A 24523-nucleotide genomic window follows, 5' to 3' on the forward strand; every position below is an offset into this window, starting at 1 on the left:
TATGTAATACATGCCTATTGATAGTAGAGCCTAGAATAGGGTGCAGGATCCCTTGGAACTAGAGGTAAGGACTGTTGCAAGCTGCCATCCTGTGCTGGTAATCATACCTGACTCCTCTGAAAAAGCAGTAAGTTCTCTTAACCATTTCCCAGCCACATTGTTCATGTATAGATGTGTTTCTTTATATAAGATTTCTACTATTAATTACCTAGAAAATTTCCATTTTTATGATAAAGTAATTCTACATGCCTTTTATTTCCTAAATGTAAAAATCTTGAATTTAAAAAAAGAAAAACAAAAAAAAGTTATTTTCATCCTGTAACTCAAAAACCTTGAAGAAATGTTTGTGACAAGTTATATCCTAGTGAGATGTGTGCCCATTTTTCTTCTGTAAGACTTTTAGAATGTACATAATATAGACTTATGTACTATTGTGATTTTTTTCTCCTTTTTTTATTTATTATATTTGTGTTTTAATTTTACACATCTGCCATGGGGTCCCCTGCCCCCCCCCCCCCCAACCCCACCTTTTCCCCAACCCCTCCCCTTCATTCCCATCTCCTCCAGGGCCAAGACTCCCCTGGAGATTCAGCTCAACCTGGTAGATTCAGTACAGGCAGGTCCAGTCCCTTCCTTCCAGGCTGAGCAAAGTGTCCCTGTGTAAGCCCAAGGTTCCAAACAGCCAGCTCATGCACTAAGGCGTAATGAAGGGCAAGGTTTGAGGGAAAGAGAGCTTAGGGGAGCAGGAGATCCCAGCTGGATCAAGAACAGAAAGGGAGAACAAGGAATAACAGACCATGATAAATAAAGACCACATGAGAACAGGAAGAAGCAAAGTGCTAGAGAGGTCCCCAGAAATCCATAATAATACCTCCACTGTAGACTGCTGGCAATGGTTGAGAGAAAGCCTGATCTGACCGAGTCAAGTGATCAGATGGTAATATTGTGATTTTTGTTCTCTGTCTTATCGTAAGGCACAGGCTTCAGAACTCATGAACATGAACACTTATGAGTATACATATGAACTAGTTTTGTAAAGCAAATGTATCTTTCTAGTTCTAGTATATTTTGAAGACTGAAATGCTGGAGCACCAGAGAAATAATAACCTATGTTGTGGGATGAAAGTTATGTATATTCATATTATATATTTCTCATGGTACATATAGACCTACTGCATAGAAGATAATGTAAAGGAGAAGATACAAGGCATGCTACTAAGTTAAGTGCTAGAAAGAACTTTGCATGACAATATATTATCCTATATTATCAGGAAATATTCATGCATTTGTGTTCACTAAGCTTAGGGTTGGGTTCCTGATACATATTTTCTGTTATTTTATATTGTCTATAATAATAGTGAAACAGAATAACAGAAAATATTTCATAAAATATATACACTGTGAGAGATATAATGATTTATCTGTGTCATTATTAAATTTCCATAAAAAATAGGGTCTCCACCAGGACCTTTTTAACAAGTGAGAGAATGTTAGAATCGTCACCCCTAATAAATAGTGTTTCCTATTCCGCCTCATTGGAAACATGTTTTTACTATTTGCATTATTTTGGGCATTATGTGTGTTTTGCATGAATGTTGTTACATTTCTGTGAAACACATGAGTTCTTAAAGTCCTTGGAGGCCAGTCGGGAAATCGGATCCTCTGAAAGGAGAATTTCAGATGATTGTGCCTTGCCATGTGAGCAGTGACCAGGGTTCTTAACCACCACACAGTCTCTCTAGTCCCTGAAGTGTATTTTTAATGTCATAATCATATCATACACTTTCCATTAGTTTCCATGGGCCTTCATGTCAGTAATTGATAGATATTTATGAGTTGTTACTAATTCCCCGATCTCTGATGTGGCTTAATACAAAGGTTGGAAATGGATTTGGGTTTCTGTTATGTACATTAGAAACAACACATAGAATATTTTCCCTCTTACCTGTTTTTCCAATTCTTTATTCACAAACTGAGGCCAGACTTTGTTTTCAGTAGAGTCCATCCAGGCATGAATTTCTCCTTTGATAATCAGAGTTTATTTAACCATGTTTGAATAAAAAATATTCTGTTTCTGTTTCCTCTGGATGGAGGAAAAAGAGCCATAGGAAACTTGCCAAAAACCTAAAAGACCCGCAAGGCCCCACGTTGAAGGTTACATAATCTGTAAGCAATTGTTGAGGAAAGGATATTTCCTAGAGTTGTTTTAAGTGATACAAAGAAATCAAGGGATAGACCATCACCACATCCGCTTTATGCTGTGTGTGTGGGGTTGTTGCTTTTATTTTGTCGTTAGATTTTTAACGTATCTACCTGTCACCACAAGTAACCCCTGAATCATGCCCCTGTTAAAAAAAAATCTCAATGAGCTCATTGGCTTGTGATGTTAGGCTTGACAATGTGGTTTCTACATTTTGCCACTGCTCCTTTTTATATGGTGAGTAGAAATGTAGACACTCCAGGTAAAACACCTCAGCCAATAAAAACATCTTAATTTTAAATCCCTAACCTCAATCAAGGAAGGAAAAACACCAACATGTTTATATTAGAGGAGAAATAGTCATAAAATTAAAGACTCAATGAAGATATTAGCACTCCATTACATTCAAGAAAACTGCACATTGTCTCTTGGCTGGCCCATCCTAATATTGTGCTTTGCTTTGTTTCTGCTCAGTTCAGCTGTGTTCTTGTACAAAAGTAATGCGATCAGAAATATCATGTGCTTCCAAGAGCTTTATCATTAATCTTTTACTATAATTCCAGATTTCTCATCTACACTACTTAAAATTCTCTTCATGTTTAGCATCTTCAAAAATAATTCCCTTAAGCAGGTAAGCTCTCCTCTGTAAATCATTGGCTGTAGTTCTCCATTGCCAGAAAAGGATTCCTTCTTCTCTTAGTTCTGAAGCCACCTAGATTATCTCTGGTTGTACTTTGAGAGCCAATTACATATTTTATGGGTGTTTTGATGCAGCAATGACTTTAGAAATGTATTTTCCTTTAGAAGGAATCGCAACATTTGATATCTAATTCATTACTTGGGTTGGAATGTGTTTACTCTTCAGAAATGATCAGCTTTCTTGATCAAATGCTACAGCTTATTATGTTTTACTTCTCACCAAGGCCAAACTGTTTGACACATCAGTTGTGGACTATGAAATATGAGCTAGAGTTATTTGCAGCACAGTTAGCATTGATTTTAGAATTTATTGGAACAGTTTCTGTCAGATGATAAGTATTTTTGTTGCAACAAAATTAATGTATTTTCATAATGTTTTGATAGATGAACATATCTCTGGCAAAAGACACACCTTGAAAATTTAAATAAAATATCATAAAAGCTACCATTAGTCCTCTCTTTTGTATCAGGGGACCTAGATATTACATGAAGGCATTTATGGAGCAGGCTCTCTGGATAAGTGAGCCAATTGAATAGCTTGAACTGTTTGGGAGGCATCCAGGCTGTGGGACCCGGACCTGGCCTTAGTGCATGAGCTGGCTGTTTGGAACCTGGGGCTTATGCAGGGACACATTTCTCTGCCTGGAAGGAGAGGACTGGACCTGCCTGTACTGAATCCACCATGTTTAAATGAATCCCCAGGGGAGTCTTGGCCTGGGGATTGGGAATGGAGGGAGGGGCTGGGGGAAAGGTGGGGGCGGGGGCGGGAGGGGGGAGGACAGGGGACCCCATGGCTGATGTGTAAAATTAAAACTCAAATATAATAAATAAACAAAAAACAAAAAAAGGAAAAATACCACAGAATGCTTGAAAGACCTTCTTCATATCACCTGTGCAATCTTCTCTAAGGTAATTAAGCTCAGAGGGATTTGCTTATTTTATTTTCTGGTACAATGGGAACATTTAAAAAGGTTTAATCATTTGCCTTGAAACATGAGCAGACATTTGCAAAGAAAATAACAAAATATTTTTAAGCAATGACTAAATGCTACTAGACCAGATCAGTAACTAGGGATTGTGGAACAGTTTTACTTTGAACATTTAGTATCTACCATATATACTTAAAATTTAAATTAATCACTGAAGAGTTTTACATGGTGCTATTTATAGAATATATAGAAAAGTAGTTGTATGTAAGGAAAATCGTAGCAGTAATTTCAAGATAGAAGTCTGAAACAATTTCAAATACACCCTAGATGACCCAAAGCATCAGGTGTCCAGAATGAGGGACTATGTAGGGTGCAGGTGTGGGCATTAAGGCTTATAATGTGCGTCAAATGCTTTCTGGAAGAAAATATTGTAACTATATACAGAGTCCTCTATATTCTGTATACTTTAGCAGAAAAATACGCATTAAATCCAGAACACAAATGTACTTTCCTGAAGGAGATTCCACAAAATCAAATCTGTGGAATCCAGATTAGTGTCATGCTCAAAACCCCTAAGACATTTTCATACAAGAAGCATTGTTTTTGCTAAAATAGTGGTCCTTTTGGACTTTATTCCCCTCTCTGGCCCAGAAAGAAAAAGAAAGATGAAAAAAAAATCACATCTTTTTTTTTTTTTAACCCCCTAAAGAAAAATAGCATGCCATTGAGGCTTTATCATATAGGAGTTTTCCACAGGTAGAATCCTCTAAGTAGTGATGTTAAGACCTGTGATTTTTTTTTTTTTTTTTTGGTACCCAGTGTAAATGAGGAAATACATCTGGCAAGCAACATTTTAATCCCCAAATGCCCGTAGCAGTTCTTGAAGCAAAATAGCTTATTGAGAGCCAATGTATAAATTTGGAAAGAGGAGTTGGATAAAGTGTAAATAGAAGGTAGCTGTTGTAAATAAACACATCTCTTGTGCCATTTGTTGCATTAAATTTTTAGCGTTTGTACTGTGTGCTTTTCTGTTCTGCTTTTGAAAGCTGTTTTCATGGATTATCAGTGAGGCAATGGTACCCAGGGAAATATGTTCAGTTACAGCCCAGTGGGAATATGGGGAACCTTTACAACTCAGTCTGTGAAAATGGTAGTATTGATTGTTGGATTTTCCAGAAGTAGATGCTGAGATGATTTTGAGCAAGAAATCTTTATTAAAGAATATAACCTGTGGGGAAAAAGGGAAGACAACACATTAAGAAGAGTATAAATACTGATGCAGCATGACAAAACATGACTTCATTAGCAGATAATAGCCAAATTAGGGTTACACATCAGAGTTGTTCACCCTGGGCTTAAATGATGGGCCGCTGTAACACACCTTAATTATTTAGCAGACAGAACCTCCGGTCTTCACAGCCCCTCATACCTAAGGACTCTGGAAATCTGTTCTTTCTGTTGGAGCAGATCACAAGATCACAAAAATTGGAATGGTTGATGGTCACTCTGCATCTGGCAATGTGCAATTCCACCTTGCTGATCCAGGTTACAAGTTCTTGTCCACCACTGCAATGTGAAAATTCTATAATAGGTTTAAAGATAAGAATTTACTCTACCCTTGCATATATAATGCCTTAAGACTCTCCAATTGTGTCTCAACTCTCCAATCTCCCCATGGAAATTTCAATTGATTTTTTAACCAACACAAAAAGTACTGAATAATATATATCAGAACTATTACGCTTCCTGAATATCTAATTTAAACATGATTCTTGCTTTAAACCCAACATTTAGACATGCATCCAAATCAGAATGTTTCTTTATATCTCTAAATATGGCCAGCTTTATTATTTTTACAGTCTCTCATTTTCTCTATTTTTATACATGTATAATGTTGACCTCTTATCTTTCAAGTCAAAAGGTGGTAAAGGTAATGAATTATTTTCTCTCAAATATAATTGAAGCACTAACATCATCGTACAAAACAGAAAAATACTGCAGTAGCAATGTGATAAACCATTCCAATGAAGAAAAAATAAGCACAATATATTTGAAATTCAAGAGTACAACAAATTATAAAATTGGGTGACATACATTTCATATCCATATTTCAATAAATATTTTTCTTTGAGGAACAAAAATATATTTATTTTTTAAACTGAGATCTTAATTTTTCTAGAGGCCAAGGTTCTGTTTTCTATATTCTTATAAACAAAGCTTGACACTTAGCATATTTAGAATTCATATACTCAGGATTCATTCCCCAAAAACTAGTCAACAAAGAAAATATGAATTTTAAAAAAAGGTTGCTAGCAGCTATGATGTCGACATATTTTCCATGACTCTCTTCAATCAGAGTTTTGACATTTCTTTGACCAGCCAGAGCCTTGATGAACCCTTCCGTTAGAGTTTTTACAGAAGTAGGGAAGCATGAAATTAATTTCCCTGAGTGCAGTAGCTCACAGATGCCAGCAGATCTCATAACTCAGTAATACTGGTAAATCCCTAAATTTGTTCCTCAGCTTCTCAAATGATTGTTGGTATCTTCGCTCTCAGGGTTTCACTGAGTGAATTCATTCAGGCTTTTATTTTATAGCTTCTAATATAGAAACACTGGATTACACACGAAGAAGAAGATGAAGAAGAAGAAGAAGAAGAAGAAGAAGAAGAAGAAGAAGAAGAAGAAGAAGAAAGTTCTTTTCCTCAACGAGTATGTTCATATGTCTTTATCCTTTCATTGTTATTTTGATTGTTAATTATCTGATTATAGTCTTTTCTTAAGAAGGCCCGGTTGCCAAGCAAATACCCATTTACAGTGCATTGAAAATTGAGTCACTTCCTGAATGGGTTAAGGTGACAGGAGAATGCAGATGTGATACCATTTTTATCTTTGTTTAAAATCTTCAAGGATTTTTACATGAAGGGTTTCAAATATTCTTTATAAGTTTCTCCTTTTTTATATGGTTTATAAGTTGCAAGGTTACAATGTCTTACCCAATATATAATTTTTTTGCATGTAAACATTTAACACTTAACACATTTCTATTGATCTATAAACAGTTTTTCAATACTTCTTGTGAAGTCGTTGCTTTTGAGTACAAATCAATTTTTGAAAATAGTTATGAAATGGAAGAAAGAATCTCCCATTGCTTTGTTTATAATTGATAATCTCCAAGTAGTTTGTAAAACTTCTAGCTAAGTGTTACCTAATCCAATTTTGCTTGCACACCCTCTACTATGAAATTCTGACAGGCATTTTATATCAACTAGTCATTTTCCTGGCCTTGAAAACCATGCCTAAACCACACTGGGAACATGAGATTCACTAGATGGAAAATCTGCAGTGAATCAAGTTATATCAGTTCCCAGTGCATGACAGAAGTACATTGGCTGCAAAAAGATATTTAAATGTCAATTCATTCTAAGTACATCTCACAAAGGAAGCCTTCAGCTATTAACCAATTCTATATTCACCTTACGTTTGACTCCTTTTACATTAATGAGAAAGTGAAAGGTATATGCCTAGAATTTGATGAGTCTCCACATTTATGCCAAGGCTTCTAGAGTAAGAAAATGTAGAACATGCAAATGAAAATCTTAATACTTCGTTCTTCTGTAGAGGTATAAGTAATAATTCAGAAGAATTGCTGCATTTATGTAATTCATAGTAGAAATTACTACAATTGTCAGAGATTTGTGAGATGTAGTATTAATAATTCCATCCTGTCCTGGTTTCTAAGAAAGCATATGTATCTTGAATCTGTTAATGCAAAGACATTGGTGCAGTATTTTGTAAATCTCTTTGGATTCTGAAGAGTGTACATGGAACATGTTCTAAAGTTGTGTTTATTACTTCATTTAACATTTGTCTATTCTGATTTAGTGCAGAGAAAACAGTCCTGTGAAAGACTGAAGCAATGATAATTTCACCTTTATCCATTAAACAAAATGATAAAACTAGTCTTGGTTTGTTGGAGGTGTTCCTTCTAGACAATATATATTTTTGTAAAAATTGTAATAATAAAAAAAAACTTTAAAATTTTTTCCATGATTATAACAAATTCAATCTATTTTTCTGAAGGAAATCAATATCATCAGCAAGGATACATTTTCACATTTTAGAATAGTCAAGTGGATCTTGGTCAGAAATAAACTCCTAGTTGTGAGATCATAAATAATTGCAATAAGTTCTACTTATTATGATCTAGCTACTAGAAATAGCAGATCTGTCATATCATTACATTTGTTTGAAACTTCATTAAATTATTGTGTAAAGCAAAACCATGTACAAATTTAGTCCTGGGATTTTTCTGTGGCTGCACATCAGTCATGCACACAGGGTGGTCTGTTCACCAATCACTACCCTTTACTTAATAGCTCATATTAGAGAATACTGGATCACTATTAAGTTCATGAATAGCCAGTTAATACAAAGAAGAAATAAACTGACCAGGGAAGTAGGTAGGCTAACTGCATATCTTCACCTCTCTTTCCCTTCCTCCAAATACAATTCTTCAGTCTCATCTACCATTCCTATAGTGATCACCTAATTTCTGAACTGATCTACAGCAGATGATGCATCTTATACTCCATCATTCCTCCACATTCATACCTTTATATCAGGCTCCAACTCAGTAGGCATTCCCTGGGAAGCTGCCACCCAAGCATGCCAGAGAAGCAAGTAGGCAAGCAAAGCAGGTAGGCAAATTTCAGCTCTTCACATGCCCTCTTCTACCAAATCCAGTGCTCAAGGCTCATTCCCAGGTCTATGGCAGATTACCTGCTGTGGCCTCACCTCACTGCCCCGATTCCTAGGGGACTAAGTACATCCTTGTGGAACACCCTCCTTTCCTTCCTCCTGCCGACCATCCCTCAAACCCCACCAACCAACCACCATTCCTAATGTCAGCTCCCAATACCTAGAAATATATTTTACCATAACCCCCAGTACACAGAAGAATCCCCAAAGCATGCTCTACTATGCAGCCTATAACAACCAGATGGTAATAAAAATCAGGAAGGGCAAAATAAATCAACATATATTCATAGAAACCACTGAAAAAGCACACTCTGTAATGTACAGTACAGAATGGCCATATTCGAGCCCAGCCCTACTGAAACAGTGGGTCCTGAGAAAACGCAACATGGCTGAAGCACAAGATAAGGACCTTTACGTAACCTTTATGAATATGAAATTAACAAACTCATTAAAGGAATCTATGGAAACACAGACAGTAGAAAGAAAGAAGGAAAGGAAGGAAGGAAGGAAGGAAAGAAGGAAGGAAGAAAGAAAGAAAGACAAGAATAAAGAAAGAAAGAAAACAGTTCAAAATACCAAAGTGGAAATAGAACAAACCACAAAATGAAGGAAATTTCTAAATAAAAAAAAAAAAATTAGGAACTCAAATCAGAATCTAAAACAAACCTCACCAACAGAATACAAGAATTGGAAGAGAGGAGCTCAAACATTGAAGACAAGAAGAAATGGCTACTTTGGCCAAAGTCAATATTATATCTGAAAAATCCTGCAACAATATATCCAGGAAATCTAGGAAATTATGAAAAGACAAAATCTAAGACTAAAAAGAATAGAGGAAGGAGAAAACACAGATACTATTTTCAACAATATCATATAAGAAAATTATCCAAGCATAAAGAGGGAGGTGCCTATCTAGGTTATAGAAATGTAAAGTGTACGGGCTGGAGACGTGGCCCAGAGGTTAAGAGCACCTGCTGCTCTTCTCGAGGTCCTGAATTCAACTCCCAGCAACCACATGGTAGCTCACAACCATCTGTAATGAGATCTGGTGCCCTCTTCTGGCCTGTAGGCAGAACACTGTATACATAGTAAATAAATAAATAAATCTTTTAAAAAAGAAAAAGAAATGTAAAGTGTATAGACTACAAAACAGATGGTAAAAAAAGAAATTCCTCTTGGCACATAACAATCAAATATGAAATGTAAAGAACAAAGAAAGAATATTAAAAGCTCAAGGAAAAGAGAACAAATAATATATAAAGGTGGACTTATTAGAAAATAGCACCTGGCTTCTTGAAAGAGACTCTAAGAGTTAGAAAGGCATAGGCAGGTGTTCTACAAACTCAAATGAACCACAGATGCAAGCCACGGCAAAAACATTCAATCTCAATAGATGGAAAAAGATATTCCAAGTTAAAATAAATGTAAGTGATATGTGTCTATAAATCCAGCCCTATAGAAGGTGATGAAAGAAAAACTCCAATCTAAAGATGTTGACCACACCCAAGAAAAAACAAGGAATAAATAATTTCAGAGCAGCCAATAAATAAAAGGGGAAACACACACACACACACACACACACACACACACACACACACACATATAGAGGGGGGTGAGGGAGGGAGTAAAGGAAGGAGGGAGGGAGGGAAGGAGGGAGGGAGATACCACAAGATCAAAATAATACAAATCAATAATATTTAATAATTGATAACTCTCAAAATCAATGGTGACAATTCCACAATAAAAGCACACACATGCTGGGCAGTGGTGGTGCATGCCTTTAATCCCAGCACCCAGGAGACAGAGGCAGGTGGATCTTTCTGAGTTCGAGGCCAACCTGGACTACAGAGTGAGTTCCAGGAAAGGCGAAAAGATACACAGAGAAACCTTGTCTCTAAAAACAAAACAAAACAAAACAACAAACAAACAAAAAAGCATGCACACAAACAAATTGGATATGAAATCGATGTCCATTTTTTCTGCTTTAAACAAGAAACAAATATAACAACAAATATAAACAACTAGGATAGATATCACCTCATTGTAAAAGAATGGAAAAAAAATATATTCCAAAAAAATTGACCTAAGAATAAAGCCAGAGTGTCCATTTTAATCATTGACAAAATAGACTTGAAACCAAAATAAATCAGACTAGATAGGAAAGGACACTGTACACTCATTAAAGGAAAAAATCCACCAAGAAGACATTGCAATTATCAATATACATCTACCATTCACAAGCTCAAGCAAGTTCATAAAAGAAAGACTACTAAACGTTAAATTACATATCGATTGACATATCGATGTTGGGAGACTTCAATATGCTACTACCAATAATAAAGAGATCATCCAGAAAACTAAACAGAGAAATACTGTACTAACTGTCATCACAAGTCAAATGGAACTTACTAAATATTTAAAGAACATTTCATGGAAACTGCCTTTTCAACAATTCATAGAACTTTCTCTAAAACTGATCAAACACTTGGATACAAAACAAATCTCAACAGATCTAAGAAAATTGAAATAAGATCCTTCTTCCTTTCTGATCATCAACTATTCAAGCCAGATACCAATAACACCAGAAACAACAAAGCTTATAAAATCATGAAAAATAAACAACTCAGAGATTAATGAAAAATTGGTCAAGACAGAAATTAAGGAAGAAAAAAATTAAAATTTGTCTAGAATAAATGAAAAAGAAAACACTACATACACAAACATATTATACCCAATGAAGAAGGCAGATCTTTTTTGTTTTTGTTTTTCAGGACAGGGTTTCTCTGTGTAGCTTTGCACCTTTCATGGAACTCACTCTGTAGCCCAGGCTGGCCTTAAAGTCACAGAGATCCACCTGCCTCTGCCTCCTAGTGCTGGGATTAAAGGCAAAGTGTGTGCCACCATGCCCAGCAAAGAAGGCAATTCTAAAAGGCAAGTTTGTTATATTGAGACCATTCATAAATAATTGGAGAGATATAAGGAAAGTGCCAATACTCCTGAATGCTCTAGAACAAAAGGAAGAAATCTCACTCAAAAGGAGTAGGCAGCAAGAAATAACCAAATTCCGTACTGAAATCAATGAAATAAAAACAAACCAATCAATCAATAAATAAAATAATCAATAAAACAGTTGAATTTTTGAAAATCAATATGCTTGACAAACTCTCACCCAAATTAACTAAAAGTTAGAGTTAAAAGATCCAAATAAACAAATTAAAAGATAAAAATTGTGACACAACAGACACCAAGGAGATTCAGAGAACTATAAAGACATACTTTAAAAACCCAGACTCCACCATATTTGGAAAATTAAAAAAAGAGATGATTTGATACATGTTAACTAACAAGTGAAATCAACGTGAATTAGACAGATACATAAGCCTTAGTGAAATAGAAGAAATTAATGAAGTCTTCTAACAAAATAAACACAGAGAGGAGATGGTTTTTAATCACAGAATTTTATCAGATTTTCAATGAAAAGTTAATGCCAATATTCCCCAAATTATCCCACAAGAAAAGGATTATAAGGAATACTACCCAATTGATTTATGAAGCCACAGTTACCATGATGCCTAACTCACATAAGGACCAAACAGAAAATTACAAACCAATTTTTATTATAAACATAGATGCAAAACTTCTCAATAACATACTTGCCCCAGAAATCAAGAAACCATTAAAAAGATCATCCACCATTATTGATAGGTAGATGCACAATAGTTCAGTATAGGAAAATCAGTAAATCTAATCTGCCATATAATCAAACTGAAAGGAAAAAAAAAAAAAACAACAGCAACAAAACACACACTGTCTTCCTGTTAGATGCAGAAAAAAAATCCAACACTCCTTAATGACAGAAGTCCTGGAGATACTAGGGATACAAGAGACATGCCAAGACATGGTAAAGCAAGTTAATGGTAAGGCCACAAGCACCATCAACATGAAAGAGAGCAATTCAAAGCAATTCACAAAGCAAGGTTGTTCACACTCTCTATACTTATTCAACATAGTATTGGAAATCTCAGCTAGAGCAATTAGATAACGGAAAGAGAGTAATGAATAAAAATTGCAATGGGAGAAGTCAAAGTATCTGTATTTGTAGACAGTATGATAGCATATACAAATAACCTTAAAATTCTGTCAAGAAACTCCAGCAGTTGATAAATCCTTCCAGCAATATAGCTGGATACAAAATTAACTCACAAATTTCAGTGGCCTTCATTCATACAAATGACCAATGTACTGAGAAAGAAATCATGGAAACAACACCTTTCACAATAGTTTCAAATAATATAAAATACCATGAAATAACTCTAAACAAGTAAAGATCAAAAGTTGAAGACACTGAAGAAAGAAATTGAAGAAGATATCAGACACTGAAGAAAGAAATTGGAGAAGATACCAGACGATGGAAAGATATTGTAGATTTGTGGAACAGTAAGGTAAATATAGTAAAATTGGCCATACTTCCAAAGCAATCTACAGATTTAATACAATCCTCATCAAAATTCCAACATAATTCTTCAGAGATATTGAAATTATAATTCTCAGTTTCATAACAAACATAACAAACCTAGGAACATAACAAACAGGATAGCTAAGACAACCCTTAATAATAGAGTAACTGCTGGAGGTATCACTATCCTCAATTTCAAGTTGTACTATATATAGAGCTAAAGTTATGAAAACATCATGATATTGGCACAAAAACTGGCATGTTGAGAAACAGAATTTAATTGAATATCTATACATATAACCACAGACCTTTAAACACCCGGTTGTTTTATATATATAACCAAGAAAAACATACTGGAAATAAGACAGCATCTTCAATAAATGGTGTTGTTCAGACTGGCTGGCTTCATGTTGAAAAATCCAAATAGATCTATACATATGACCCTGTTCAAAACTCAACTTGAAATGGATCAGCGATCTGGACATAAAACAAGATACATTGAACTTGGTAGAAATGAAAGTGGGAAATAACCTTGAACTCATTATCACACACACACACACACACACACACACACACACACACACAAATTCCTTCACAGAACATGTAGCACAGACACCAAGATCAACAAGAAATAGGGCATCATGAAACTGAACCTGCACAGCAAAGGATAACACCATTTGTGCAAATGGCAGCCTCCTGAATGGGAATAGGATTTTTTACTAACTATACATCCGAGAGGGGGTTACTACCCAAAATATATAAGAAGTGCAAAAAACTTCTTATTGAGAGTACAAGTAACCATTAAAATGCAGTACAGATCTAAAGAGAGAATTCTGAAAAGAGGAAGCCAGAAGCATTTAAAGAAATGTTTAATATCCTTAGTCATTACAAAAAATGCAAATTAAAAACGGCTTTGAGATTTCATCTTACACTAGTGATAATGGCCAAGTTCAATGAAACAAAAACAGCTCATGCTGGTAAGAATGCGGATCAAGAATATTGATCCCTTGCTGGTGGAAGTACAAACTTATACTGCCACTATGGAAATCAGTGTTGGGGTTCCTAGGGAAGAGGAGAATGGACTGCCTCAAGATCTAATGATTATTATTATGACTTAAAGAATTTTCAACAGTCCTGAATATTTGCCTGGTTCCAGACACTGTGCTTTGATCTGTCATGCTATTTTCTTTCTTAATTATTGCCACATCTGAAAGAGGATGTTAATGAATGTTCAAATAAAGCAACTGAATGTGAGAGAGTTTGAACAGTTTGACTAAGGTCTCAGGACTGAAAAATGAAGCCAGACTGATTTTCTTTATTATCAATTAAGCAACCATTTTCTGTAAGGAGTGAGGCATGTGAGGCTGTAAGTGACATTAACCTTTAGAAAAGAGAAAGACATCTTATTGTTAGAACCTCAGGGAGAAAATCTTGCAGCTGGTGGAGCCAGTGAATTCACATAAAAGAAGAAAAAGAAAGCTATGCCATAGGTACCTCATTAGAGCCAACGTGGAAGTGTTAAATATACATATATATGTGTGTGTGTGTGTGTGTGTGTGTGTGTGTGTGTGTGTGTGTTACAATGTAATAGAGAAAGGTATAAATAGTAAAGTAATTCAATTTACATTTGGATCACATATAGGGTTTCATTTCACATGATACAATGTGTTATTATTTTCAAATTTTAAAAGAAAACAATTGGCTTAATATTTAATATTTATGTGAATAAAATATGTTACACAACATGCAGATCTTTGGAAATTTGGCCCACACATTCAAGATCTGTAGCATGAATCTTAAGAAGTCTTATTAATAAGACCAAACTCAGAGCCAGGTATTGGGGTGAATGCTGGATGATCAGAGAAACAGAACAAGCCACAGGTACCTCACCTTGCCAGTTCCTCAGGTGATCCTGTTTCCTCAGACTAGAAGCCTCTGAGTCCTCATTCAGAATGGGTCTCAGCTGAACTGCTGCTAGAAGCCTGAAAGGTTAACCAGCCTAATGCTTCTAGTTTCTAGTTTTCACGCCTTATATATCTTTCCCTTTAGGCTGACACTCCCTGGGATTAAAGGCTCACTTCTTGGGATTAAAGGAGTGTGTCACCATGCCTGGCTGTTTCCAATGTGTCCTTGATCTCACAGAGATCCTGAGGTATTTCTGTCTCTGGAATGCTAAGATTAAAGGTGTGAGTGTCACTGCCTAACCTCTATGTTTAATATTGTGGCTTTTCTGTTCTCTGACCCCAGATAAGTTTATTAGAGTGCACATTATTTTGAGGAACACAATACCACCCTTAGAAAGAAACTGTAGATTCACTCAAGGTCCTGAAGCTGTGCATAAAGTGGGCATGTTAGGGAGAGATTAAAACTGGTAAAAGAACAGAAGCCATGACTAGGAAGAATACAAAAGAAACATGGAGCAGCCAGAATTGGAAAATGGAAATGACATGGCGAAGTGGAGTGAATGAAATTCTCATGGTTCAGTACTAAAGAGAAATATTTTCCAAGGACAGAGATATCCTGATTATACAGCTTTTAACAGTGTGCATTATAGTGAAGCTGTCTAGAATTTAAGCCATTTTAGCAGCATTGGGCATTGGCACATAGAACTCTCTCTCTCTCTCTCTCTCTCTCTCTCTCTCTCTCTCTCTCTCTCTCTCTCTCTCTCTGTGTGTGTGTGTGTGTGTGTGTGTGTGTGTGTGTACTCAAGTATTTGGATTTTATTCCTACAGCTGTGCCACAAGCCTGTTCTTCTTGTCTGCCAGGGAGGTCTTATCTCCCTGATGCCTATCTCTCTTTCTCCTCCTCTTTATTCTATCCACTATGCCTTTCACTCTCCTAAAGAGCAAGAAAACTAAGCCTAATATACTGCATGCTGTGAAGAGTTTTAAATGACAAGATAAATGCCGAGGAGGTAGAGCAGTACTGGCAGGGTATGTTCGCATTTTAGGGTTTAAATGCTTTAACATTTTCTAGTAAGTTACTCCTTATCTCCTATTGACATATGTTTTTGGCCTTATTATATATTTAAGTGTTTTGCAAAGACTATATATGTCCTTAAAATGTATATGCAATTATCTTATTGTGTGTCCATTTTTTTGCATGCAAATTACCCTGTCTAGACAGATCAGGAAAGAAAGCATGAAGAAAAGCAGTAAACACAATAGGTAATTACAACTTTGTCTATTCTTTCATGACTTTCAACATTTTTATTCACCCTGGCTTTAATTTACTTTCCTACAAATTGTGATATCATGAACAAAATTAATTTTCTTCTGTTTTAAACATAAACTAGAAAACATAAAACACAACCCAGATTAAAATTTCACATTAAGAAATTCCAGTTTTGCAAGTGACTGTTTGCATGGGGGCTCTGAGCAATAAACTAAGACGAGGCAGTCTATCTGTATATTCTGTCACTAAAATGTGTCCTATCAATTTGTCAATTTAAACGTCAGCTGCTATAGCTTTATCTATGGCACAGAATTTCCAAAAAGAGCATGAGTAAGATGAAGAAAAGCAAAAGATGACTCATGGAAAAAGTCAGTAACACATTTCATGATGAAATTTCCCTTTAAGACCAATGGACACTCTCATTTACATTCCCAGAATATGGAAAAGGTGACCTGAAGAGAAACAAGAAACCTGTCATCTTTTTTGGCATCCAGAAGAAAATCCAGTCTTTCAGGAGTAAGTAAAGGAGAGAGAAGTGGTGTGGGCATATGCCAATAATGCCACAAACATGTAGTCTTTATGTTGAATTTTAAATCATAATTGCCAAAGTGGAAGAGCCTTGGTGATAACTTTCAATTACTCAAAACTGAGGTCTGAACAAAGAACTTAATTTGTAAGCAAGAGGATCTGAGTTTGATTTCCTGACATGGGTGTAAAAACCAGCCTGATAAATTAGAAATAGAACAAGAGGAGGTATATGATAGCGTTTGGAGGGAAGAAAGGGAAGGTGGATATAATGGAATTATGTTATAATGTTAAGAGAATGCTAGATCCTAGCTACCCAAGCCTACCAACAAGCTTTATCAGTATCTACATGACATCCTAGAGATGGTAAATGGGGTATTCATTAGCTTTGAAGCTCTACATGAATAAGAATTGTGTGGACAAAATGCTTGATTCCAAAAACTGTTTTTAGAAACCCACTTAAATTTTTGAGCTATTAATGAACGTGTAAATATGGTCCAGAGGTAAGAATAGGGGTGGGGATCTCTGTAGCTGGAGTCACAGCGGAATGTGAGCCATGTGATGTAGGTTCTGATACAAGAACTTAGATACTCTGGAAGAATATAAAGTACTCATTATCTTTATCTTTAAACCAGGTTCCCATTGCTAAGGGTTTGCTGTTTTTATTTAAAATAGTTTGCCATAATTTCAATAATTTTCCAAAGTATTTTTTTATCTAAGAGTTTACTTGAAAATTTGATGCAATTAGGATATTTTGGCTTTAGCTGAAAGAAATCCAATTCAAATAGGGTTACACAAAAGGCACAGAGATTGCAAAGATCTTCATTTGTCTAGGAATCTGAATATAACAATGTGCTTGGACCACAGAGACATTAACAACAGTTCTGTCAGGAGAGATAACAGAGTCTAATCCTAAATCTGTTCCTCTCCATGCACTTACATATTTATTCCTCTATCACTTTGCATATTTCCAGTACCCACTGTAATGGCCTGAAAGTAGATAACAATACCACATAAGCGTTCAAAGTGTGTGACAATTAGAAAGCAACAGAGTCATATATTTATTCTTCTAAAATTCTCAGAATATATATATATATAAATGAATAAAATTTGAGGATAGTACCTGGATCTGGATGTGTAAATTGAGAAGAAGTGGACAGGGATGTGATTGTCAGTTTTATGTATAAATATGGAAAGATTATATTTATTAACTCTGACGTTAAATCAGGCCTCACTATGAATACACTTTGCAAGTACAATTCATGTATACATTCTTTCATCTTTATGTAAAAGGACTGTTTATATATAATCTAAGACATTAACATAAATGATTGCAAGCCACTGTGATTCCTCTGAGAAAACCCTGACCACCACATTTGCTTATAGATGTATCAACAAATGCAGTGCCTACCAGGTATTTAAATGGTGAGATAAAAGAAATAACATGGGATTGTGTCCACTGCTTGTGAGAATAGTTGCGTATTTTTTCTGCTTTATAAAAAGATAGAAATCTTAAGGATGTCTTATTAGGGTAAAGAAATATAAAGTTGTGTTAAGTTAAACATACCAATATCTGCAAACAAACAGATATTCAATATCCAGTGTTTCAAGCAGAAGTGAAATGACCCTAACCATTTTCTGAATGTAGAGGAATAATTCTAAAACTATTCTATATCAGAACTTCCTTACCATATAGTATACAGCAATGTGCCCAAAACTTTGTAAGAATGGAATATTAGAGTAATTTGACTAAGTGAGATTCAATAACCAAATTCAATGCTCTTAAGAGTGTACACAAATAATACCCATGATAAAAAAATATAAAGAGCACCCAAATTCACACACACACACACACACACACACAACTGTGAGTAGTCTTCTTTGTTGACACTGGGAACACTCAGTCAGACCAAGATTCTTAAACACAGTGGGGTAAATGTAGCTTCATTTTGGCAAAGGCCAAATAATAGTATTTAATCAATAATAGCAAGGAAATCATAAGAGAAACAAGAGTAATATCAGTTGTCAGAGGAATCTATGTCAGAAATGTGATTTCAATACTTAAATAACTATAGTGGTATTAAAAATAAACATCAGGGAAAATGTATGACCCTCAATTGAAGTGTAAATGTGGAAATATCTTAGTCAAGTGACCAGTAGTTATCATTGAATCACTGAAGCAAAAAGTCAGGCTTTTATTGACAGCCATGTTTGTGCCAATTTTCACAGAACAATGATTTCTTGCTAAAAAGAAACCCAACGCACTGATAAAGACACATATATTTACTAGTTCTTCCAAAATCTGATGGACTGCTCAATGAAGAGGACATCTGTGCAAATGGAATTACAGGTCACTGTTTTTGTGGCAAAATAGATGTCTGAAAGAAAAACATGTTCCATTATTAGTGTAAGGTTTTGTAGAGATGAGATGAGCAGAGATGCAGTGGCAGCTTTTATGTCAACTCGACACAAGCTAGAGTCATTTTGTAAGAGGCAATCTCCATTGAGAAAATGTCTCAATATGCATGACTGATCTGTGTCCAAGCCTGGGGTGCATTTTTTTCAATGATGGTTAATGTAGGAGGGCCCAGCTCACTGTGAGCAATACCATCCTGCAGGGAGGTTCCTGAGTTCTTTAAGAAAATGGGCTAAACAGGTCAATAAGTTCTATTCCTCCATGCACTCTGCTTCAGTTCCAGTCACCCGTTTCCACTCCAACTTCCCACCCTGACTTCCTTTGATGAAACACTGCGGTAAGAAACTTTAATCTGAAATAAATCCTTTACTCCCCAAGTTTCTTTTGGTCATGGTGTTTTATCACAGTCATAGCAACCCTAAGAAAAGAGGAGTCTAAACTCAGGTCTTTTTCATAGTCAGTACACTTAATCCCCATAGACTTTAGATACCATCTTCTTGACTATTGTAGGCTAATGATGATTTTACAGGAAAACAATAATTGGCATGCCTAGAATTGCCCCTACCTTTGAAACATAATGTCAAAGTATACAGTGTTCCTTGAAGAACTGTTAACATCATTGCCTCATAAAGGATTTGAAAGATGCATGAGCTGATTCTTAGCATGTCCAAATTTGAACTACTTCTCCATGCAGTAAAGAGGTTTGGCTTGAAGAATGAAGTGCACTAGCCAGTACCATATGTTTAACCAATTAATATTTCCAAGCATACATACTTCCACTCATATGGTTGTATTTCTAGATCAAACAGATGTTTCTAAATTTGGTGTTCTGCTACCTCTCTTGTCAATGTACTTTTGTGTTACTTAGTAGAAAATGCCACTGGAACCCCAGCTTTCAACTGGAAAGGCCAAGACATGCAGCTTTCCCTTCTACATTGGATTTATATCAAGTCAGCAGCTCTGGAACGAGACTAGTTCACAAGAAACAAGTTCACCTTTCCCTCCACAAGGTATCATATTGTTCCAGTATATTGATATGTATTCATTAGTCCAAGAAACTTGGAAGTAATAACTCTCTCTAATTTATCAAACACAGTTCTATACCTCAGAGAATAGAAAATGAGTCCAATCAAATGAAAAATATATGACATCATGGCTACACAGTTATGACATAAGATATGATGAAATCTCTGTTCTAAGAAGTAACCATACTGTATAAATCTGACAGCCTCTACAACTGAAATTAATTACCCCATAAGTCTATTCAAATATGAAAGCAAAATTTTCTTCTCTCTTGAGATATACTACTGTGACTTAGCAATGTACCAGATGACCTAAACTTTTTCAAGTAGTGTTTACAAAATGATGATCTCCCACACACCACCAAAGCTATGATTAGCACTACAGACAGAATATCTCAATACTTGGACACTAGTCATTCCCTTTCCATAGAGACTCTTCTTGTGAGCTCATCAAGAAAATAGCTGTGATGCAGGGTTGAGAGTTATCATAAATTAAGGAATTATGTGCAGTGTCATCTGGTACTTTAAAATCCGTGTTAGATGTGCAAGGCAGTGCTCCAACAGTAAATGAAAGTCATGCATACAGAACCAAGCTCAAGAAAGCTCCCTTGATAAGTCAGTTCCATGCAAAAGTGGCCTAAATGCCCATGTTTCCTCCTAGGGCTACTTATTTTCATCATTGAAGTCTGAAGCAATAATTCACTGGGTGTCTACCGTAAAGATTTGACAAAAAAGAAAAAAAACTTGGTCCTGTTTCTCTCTGAGAATCAACAACATGTGAAAATGAGCCATTTTAGGAACTTTGCTAAAGTAATGGATAGTGTAGCAGGACAGTTAGAATGTGATTCTTCTCAGTTTACATAGGCCCGTGTATTTTTTCTACATGAATCTCTAGTTTTCCTTGTTATCATTTAATTTAAGTAATTGAGACTACCAAATCTGTAAAATTAGTGATTTTACATTTTAATAATTCTCATATCTTCAAATTTCTGAAACTTCCATCTTATCTGTTAAAATGCAGTTACAGTCTGTAAAGGCCTAGCAATAGACTCTAGAATACGATGTTATTCATGAGCATATTTAAGTCAGACTACATATTTGTCTAAGTCTACAATATCTGGGGAATTTTTGGTGCTGTTGACTAAGGTCTTCAAATATTTTTGTAACCAATCACCTCTAATTCTCTGAGCCTTTTACTTTCATGTATTTCTTTATTCTCCACTTTTGCTGAAGCAAATTGCTTTTGAAATGTCCATTAACTTTTTTAGCAATTGTACTTTCTTAAAAGGAAAAAAAAAAGAAAAGAAAAAATACAATAGCTCAAGGCAAAGCAAACAAATATTACCAAATGTTTTTAGATGCTCTATTACATAACAAACAGAGAAAGAAAATTGGGCTTTAAGAAAATTAAAGTACTAGCAATACAAGGTCTTTGGCAACAAAATCTCTTCTGAAAGTGAATGTGTTATTCTGAAATTAAGGATGCATCTGTTGTACCAATTAAGCTCTCTTTTGTAATTAAACATCAGCAAAACAATTAGAATATGTTATCCTTGTTTTAGGAATATAACTTTAGAAAGATAACTGGGGAAAATGAATGAACTAATGAACAAAAATGAGACTAACAGGAATAATGAGATAACAGAAGCTAGAAAGAGATGTTAATTTTTTTCCATATATCACTCCCTATTTATAAAACACACTGAAGAAAAATATCCTTGAAATAATAATATTAAATCTGTATAAAGTCAATATATGATTCAGTATTCTCATAATACATGATATGATGCATAGGAATCATTGTAACTATTTCCTTCATCAATATTAATATTTTCATTTTTTGAGGATTATTAATAAAATGTTATTTAGGAAGATTTACTTACATAACAAAGTCAGAATACAAAATAAATGCATTTTATTCATTGGGAAGAATGTGAAAGAACATAAACATTTTAAAATAATTACTATGATTAAGGAATTTAATAGTTGGCAATATTTAATAATTTTATTATCCCATTAAGTAAAATTTTAAAAATTAAAATTTAATTTTTCCTTCATAGACTTTCTTGTTCTTGTCTCTTAGTTCTAGAATTTTTCCTCATGCTTCTTTTATATTTTGGATATACTTTTCTTTCAGTTTTCTCTAGGAAGTTGCTATTTATGAACTAGCAAGAAACAATTCATCTATTTTTAGACTTGCTTCTTTTTTATAAGAAATTTTTTATTCATTTTACATACTAATCACAGATTCCCCTTTTCTCAACCCTTCAGCCTCCCCTCGAAACGCACCCCTCATTTCCTCCTACAAGAAGGTAAGGTCTCCCATGGGCAGTCAGCAGAGCTGGGTACATTCAATAGAAGGAGGTTCAAGTCCCTCACCCTGCCAAAAGGCTGTGTGTGGTGGTGTCCCACCATGGTAATGGGCTCCAAAAATTCCGCTCATGCACCAAGGATGGATCCTGAGACTTAGTTTCTTAAGTACTAAGAATTTGTAGGAGATAGGTATGTTGTTACATACTTTAAATCCAGTTCTAGTCAAACAAGGGGCTGATAATTCCTAGCTTGCTGCCATCATAGAATACATGACAAGCTAAGAAATTGCTGGGGAAAGTAGAAAGGTCCTGTCTAGGAAAAAAAAAAAAAAAGTGTCTTCCTCTGAGCATCCTTTAGTTATCTTTAGTTCTTCATCTGGTATTAGGATGGCTGTCCTCCATTTAACATGTCTATTTGTATCATCCTTGTTCAGATTTTGCTTAGGCAACCTTGTTTGTTTTTTGGGATATCCTAAGCATAATTTAGGAGACATTATCTCATAGCAGACTTCCTATTTCTCTAGCTATTACAGTCTTTCGATACCATATTCCTAGATTTTCCCTCAGCCTAAGAAACAGGAGGTGAGAGAAAGGAAGGGCTCATTGTAGACTAGAGAGGCAGAGAGATGAAAGGAAAGGGGACATACTGTATAATTATATTTAGCTTTAAAACATATAAGTGCCCTGTTACTTATTACAAGTGTAAATAAAAAAGCATGTGCTAAGTCGTGTCTTTTCTAAATTAATTTCTTGTCATTAATTGATGAGGATTGCCAGGGTTTAGTTAGGTTGGTCAAATGTTTGCACATTGTGTGTGAAGGATGGGGTTCAACCTTCTGGATCTGCAAATCAGACATGGTGGCATTTGCCTTTAATTATGTCATTAGGGAGATGAATGCAGAATGAGTAGATGTTAACATTCATCCTTAGCTACCAAGTAAGTTTGAAATCAATGAAGGATATGTGAGATTGTGTTTCAAAAAAGATAAATGAACTGTGAAAAGTAGGATACTGTATACTAATTTGGAGTTTAGAAACAATTGATTGGAAACCTAAGTATTTTAGTTTTAATTTATGTTTTAGTGTTCCATCATATTTATTCAGTGGTAATAGATGTAACTTTTGTTTCTTAAAAATAGTAGTGAGGGGTTGGGGATTTAGCTCAGTGGTAGAGCACATGCCTAGCAAGCACAAAGCCCTGGGTTGGGACCTCAGCTCCATCAAAATAAATAAATAAATAGATGGATAGATAGATAGATAGATACATAGATACATAGATACATAGATACATAGATAGATAGATAAATAATGAGAAGTATTGAATTTCTGAGCTATTGCCAAACTTGAAATCTTAATCAAACTTCTTGAACATTAAAGTATTCTCACTTTGTGGGACACAGACATGGAGAATCAGGGTGTGGTGGGTTTGATGCTAAATTAGAGGAGGTTAGAGGTTGACCAGTATAGTCAGCATATCACAGCTGCAAAGTAAGAGAAAACTAAAGAAAAGCTGGGTCATGAAGTCTAGACATATTTTAAAGACAGAATTCTCTAAATTACAGATAAACAAAGATAATATGAATACAATGGGAGAGGAAATCAGGATGAAATTCAGAGCACAATAGGGAAGGTTTTATATATATATATATATCCCCATCTGGCACAAAACATACATGAGATTACACATGTTGAATGTTGCAGAAATAGTTTGGATCATCTGTGCTGAGAATTAAAATAATTTTTTCATGATGCTTTTACTCAGCAAAATATGGAGTTCCAAGGGTCCCAAATTAGAATCTTGACAAAACTTAGCAGAAATAGCCCAAGAAAGCTGCTTAGAGTGCTGCTGTGAACAGAAAGGGAACCATGAGGACTAAGTTGAGGTGGGTAGCCAGGAGTCTTCAGGGTTAGCAACCTGATTTGTTTTTTGTTTTTTGTTGTTTTTTTTTTTGCCAGATTGTACATCAGCCCACATTTCCCCTTTGTGATGTAGAGATGAGAAAGAATTAATTATGAGATGATGCCAGTGTA

General features: G+C 35.2%; 1 long non-coding RNA gene across 1 annotated transcript in view; it reads right to left on the reverse strand.

The window, feature by feature from the left end:
• Positions 1–3726: 3726 nt before the first annotated feature.
• Positions 3727–24523, reverse strand: part of LOC118590957 — a 41336-nt gene continuing 20539 nt past the window's right edge. Inside the window, exon 4 of the long non-coding RNA XR_004945890.1 lies at positions 3727–5394. This is a non-coding gene — a long non-coding RNA (uncharacterized LOC118590957). The remainder of the gene's footprint in view (positions 5395–24523) is intronic.

The sequence above is a fragment of the Onychomys torridus genome, chromosome 9 (assembly GCF_903995425.1).
Source record: "Onychomys torridus chromosome 9, mOncTor1.1, whole genome shotgun sequence".
Lineage (NCBI taxonomy): Eukaryota > Metazoa > Chordata > Mammalia > Rodentia > Cricetidae > Onychomys > Onychomys torridus.